This window comes from Curcuma longa, unplaced genomic scaffold (genome assembly GCF_044706935.1).
Source record: "Curcuma longa cultivar G26 ecotype Majalengka, Jawa Barat unplaced genomic scaffold, ITB_CL_G26_1.1 utg509_np1212_2302976_RagTag, whole genome shotgun sequence".
Lineage (NCBI taxonomy): Eukaryota > Viridiplantae > Streptophyta > Magnoliopsida > Zingiberales > Zingiberaceae > Curcuma > Curcuma longa.
In genome coordinates this window covers 7,442-12,536 of record NW_027435603.1, presented here as the reverse complement: position 1 = coordinate 12,536, position 5,095 = coordinate 7,442, and the positions used below count along the sequence as shown (strand labels likewise).

At 39.1% G+C, this 5,095-nt stretch overlaps 2 pseudogenes; both read left to right on the top strand.

The window, feature by feature from the left end:
• LOC141820732 (protein ROLLING AND ERECT LEAF 2-like) overlaps positions 1-802 on the top strand; it is an 8,201-nt pseudogene extending 7,399 nt beyond the window's left edge.
• A 2,358-nt stretch (positions 803-3,160) lies between these two features.
• The window catches only part of LOC141820731 (large ribosomal subunit protein uL3c-like), a 2,752-nt pseudogene continuing 817 nt past the window's right edge, over positions 3,161-5,095 (top strand).

The window sequence follows — 5,095 nt, the reverse complement described above, 5'->3', positions numbered from 1 at the left end:
GTCATCAAAAAGCATATGTGGCCGTTCTTAATAATTGGTTGAAGTTGAACATCATCCCAATTGAAACCGGTTTGAAAGACAGAAGAGAAAGAATCATCTTCGCACCGACCACCGATCCAACCTTTCGTGCATACATGGCATGATCATCTGGAAAAAGATCCGCATGAGCCTGCAGCCAAAGCTATCCAAAGCTTTTCCGAGCGGTCATAGAAACAATCCTGACCCTCCAAGATGAGGAGATAAAGCAGAAAGAAAAATGCGAGGAGATGCACAGGGAGTATTTGCGAAAGAACGGAGCTTTTGAAAACTGGCACCAGAAGAATGCACATAGGATGATGAAATCAACAGTAGGTGCACCCGAGGGTGCGGAAGGGGCAACCGTGAAGGACCAGATGGAGGAAAGAAGGTCGTATGTTCAGTCTCTCAAAACTGCACTAGAAGGAGAACTTGATGCCCACAGGACGTTGCTGAAGCAGCTGAGGGAGAAAACTGTTACTAGTCTCAAGACGCACTTGCCTGAACTTTTTCGAGCTATGTCAGAGTTTGCTGATTTCTGTACCAGAATGTATACTAGTTTGAAGTCGATCGCCGATCAGAGTCAACAACGCACTCACTCACCAGCTTGATAAGTGATAGAAATCTTGTCTTATGGGTTTTTTTCCTAAATATTTTCTGTTTCTTGTTTGATTGGGTTGTTCAGATTGGTGACTGGTAAATGTAATTAGCTCATTAGGAATGTACCACTGTTTATAATTGTTTTTTCTTTTTCTTTTTTCAAAAATCATTGATGACTGTTGCTGAAGTGAATGACTATTGCTCGACACTTGAAGTGAAAATTGTAAAGTATGTGCATAAAAAAAATTAAGAAATGAGGAGGCCTTCTCGATCTGGGGTGAAACCCTCCTATGCCACACCCAACGCCAAATTCCAGTGGGGGTTTTACCCCATGAGAAAGTTCCCTGATCGTTTAAATCTATTAGGGGATAAGGAGCAAGTTCCGAATGTGGCGTTGGCGCTTCAGAAGCAGAAGAGGCTTCAGTTTATAAATTACGTTTCCTAATCGCTAGAGGGACTTCTCACCCTTGAAACTGACATTTAATGGATGTTAGAGTTCATTCAAAACTTTGCTAGAGTTGCACAACTTATGGACATTCATGGATATGCTATGCTTCTCAGGTTATTGATAGTTTGTTTTCATGGTTCCTGAACCAATTGATTCCTGCAAAAATAATTTTGTTTGTATGATACTAATACAAGATATGGTTTAGTATTGCTAACTCATTTTTTCATGTGCAGACAGCTGAGGCAGCTATGTCTACTATTGAATCAACATTCGCATTAAAAGTCAATTTGAAATTAGACTGGTGAAGATTAAATATGGAGATTCTCTCTAACACTAGTTAATCTTTCTTTACTTGTGCTAATTGTGTTGTTTATGCATAATGATATTTCTTTTCTATGTTAAGGCCACACGATAATCAATTAGCATGCGGTCACCATTTAAATTTATTGACACTGGCTTGGGTCATTTTGAGGAGACATGGTGTTATCACAGTTGCTGACTCTCTTTTTATTCATGTAACTTGATTGAATTGAATAAAACTTTTGTATTATTAACTCTATTTAGTGGTTATCAAAGACATCCAATAACCAAATCTTAAAGGTGTTCAAAGACAAACGTGTACTTTATGATACAATATCAACTTAAGATGAGCATGCCCCAAAGGATTTACACATCCATGAATGTAAAGGCAAGTTGGATCCTTTCTTTCAGTTTAAAGTAAACCTCAGATAACCATTCTGAAAACAACATCTAAATCAGGAGTTCGATTTGTTTTAACCTTATTTTTCTTGATATCCTACAATTTGGTAAAAAGAGCACCGTTTCAGGGAAGAAATTGGCAGGATTCTTGCCAGAGGTCACACAGTCGTGTTCCTGTTTATTCTGGGAGTTCAAGAAATAGCATTGCCATTCTGCTGGTGGGCTTTAGTCTTCTTGTATTACCTTTAGTTTTGTGTACTCTGATAGTCCTTTTGTCCAAAATATACTCTGGTTACAGTATTGCCGTTTCTCATTTGATATATGATCTTGAATCAGGTGAAAAGTCTTCTATTGTTCATGCAGAGACAGAGACGCCAGTTACTGCTGTTTCTATCAGAAGAATTCCAAGGTTTCTACCTTTTACTATTAAGCTTTTACTAGGAAGCAGACGTATGGCTGCTGTTGTTAAAGCTAAAGGCAGAAGTAAGACTCTCCTGCTTGCAAAAGGAGTGAAATGGGAGGAAGAAAACAAGAATCCACACGAACCTCTGAATTGATGGCTCCATTGTTATGTAAAGACGATGAAAACTCAAATAGTGTTGTTGTCGACATTGACAAATAGCATAAAAAACAGGCTAACAGAGATAAACTAACCTTTCAGCAGACTGATGCTGCAGCAACTGTGCTCGATCGCTGGTTAACCAAAGAAATAGAAGATGGAGAAGTCATTGGTATCATCACCCTTGAGGATATTTTTGAGGGACTGCTTCAGGAATATAAATCCTAACATACCAACGATATTAGTTTCTATGTTTCTCTTGTCACCAGTTGAATCTTGCACATAATAACAGTGGCTGTTGAGTTGTGATGGTTTTGTTGTTCTTAATACTGTTCAATAAGAACAGAGGAAAGAATGTTTCAACGAATGATGTTTTATCTTCTTAAATATGCATTTCTGAAGTCTACACAGATTAAAAGTAATTAAAATATTTTAATTTAACAAAAATTGTAAACAAAAATATTTGTTTGAGGCAAGATTTTTGATTAAACATATTACCTCACTAATGTGAAAGATCAGGATGTCTTTGTTCCTGTGGCATTAATAAAGCATAGTCAAGAAATTTTGACTAAATTACTGGTACGAAGTCGAGGTAATATTCTCATCTGTCATAGTTAATTATAATTTATCAATTTATCTTTTTATATATAGTCATAGGACCGCCACTGATCGTGTAAGATTATTGGATGATCGGATTTTATTTTTATTTTTGCATTATATTATTTTTTTATAATTTTCCAGTAGGGGCAGAAACTGTTTAAATGAATGATTTAGGTCCTTTGTGTAAATTGCCTCTAAGGTGCCTCTTGATATCGCTGGATAAGAAGATAAGAAAATCGAACGCCCTCGTCGAAGCGACAATGGCGCTGTCGGTGACGTGCAGCGGCGTCCGCTGCTCTTCCTTCGCCTCCGCTCGCACCGAGAAACCTGTATCCTCTCTTCTACCCAGTCCTGCCCTCCTCTCCTCCCGCTCCCCCTTCCCCTCCTTTCTCCGCCCTCTTTCCACCGGAAACCTCCCCCACCGCGGCCCTCGAGGAGTGACGGTCATGAGCATGGAGGCAGGCATCGGCGTCATGGGAACAAAGCTCGGCATGATGACCTACTTCGAACCTGATGGTACTGTCGTCCCCGTAACCGTCGTCGGCTTCCGCGAGGGCAACATCGTCACTCAGGTGAAGACCGCTGCAACCGACGGGTACGATGCCGTACAGGTGGCGTACCGCCGCGTCCGCGACCGGAAGCTCACTAAGCCGAGCTGGGCCACCTTGAGAAGGCCGGCGCCATCCCGATGCGCCACCTCCAGGAGTTCCGCCTCCAGTCCGTCGATGGATTCGAGCCTGGCCAGAGGCTCGTCATCGAGGATATATTCAAGGAGGGAGACCTCGTGGATGTCTCCGGCAACTCGATCGGCAAGGGTTTCCAAGGTATCGTGATTCCAACCTGTCTAACTGACCATTTTTGTTCTCATTCGCGTTGGACTTCATTTTCATTTGATCTGATGGCACTTACTCTCCCCAATCACTTCAATTCGTTGCGTATGTCAATTGCGCCAACATAATTTTGTAGTTTTAACCAGAGAGAAGGCTTCTAGAAGAAAAACAAGAAAATATCAGATATGGTTATGTTTTTTTTTTTTTTTTTGAGAAAAGATTGAATTCTGTGAGTTGTTGGTGGTTTTCTAGAAAAGGAAGCATATTTCGGCCTGATGATATCAGTTGAGAGATTACAGCCCATAGGCAGCTTCTTGCCAAAAGATGATCATAAGTGAAAAAACCAACCTTCTACACTCTAAGATGCAATCCAAATGGATCAAGGAGCCTCAAATCAGAAATCAACAAGGGTTGTGCATCTGGAGAACCTGAGAAGTGTTACTACACTCAAGATCAGATTCAGGTCTAGAGGTAAGGAAGTCATTCTAAGGATTCTTGCAATATATGGCTGAGAGTTGGACTGGTCTTTAGGCCTATTTCCATGAAGGGATAAATTGAAGGATGGATTGGGAGTTAGAGATAAGTTGAAGGATGGAGGCTTGAATGTCTTGAAGTAAAGTTAGAAATCTTCTAATTCAAAAATTAAATTAATATTAAATAAATGGACAAGTTAAATAAGTAAGCAATAGAATTAACCTTTTGAATGAGTCATTATGGGATTGCTTGGGCTAATTAATGAAGAAAGTATATCCTATATGGCTATGGGATCCATCATCAACATATTTCTTATAATCAAGATTAAGTAATGCAATTCTTCGCTTCGTATCAACATATGTTTCTTTCATGCACACTATAGAACCCTCATTCCAGTGGATAATGGTAGAAAATGAAACAAAATCAACAAAAGATGATCTTTAAACTTAAAAGTGATTGTAAATGGATATGTATTCGTAAATTCCTTAACATAATGGTTATAAACAAAGCTTTCAATTGCTAAAAGACATTCAAATTTCTAATGTCTTTTGTTTATTTGGTTATCTAAGCCTTTAGGGTAGTATGTTAATGATATGTTGAATGTTCCTTTAAGGTGGTGAATTATCATAAACCCTTTTAGGAGGTTTGATTAAAAGATCATTGGTATTAGGATATAAGTATTTGAATTATGTAAGACTTACAATGGTTATGTGATTAGTGTCATGTTGAATGCTTTCCGAAGGTAATGGTTTTTTGGGATGCTCTTTTGGGATTAAGCACAAGCCAAGGTTCAAAATCGCGAGCTGTGTTAGTGTTTCGGTCTTTGACTAGAATGATATTGTTTTAGTATCGTACCAATATGCCAATGTA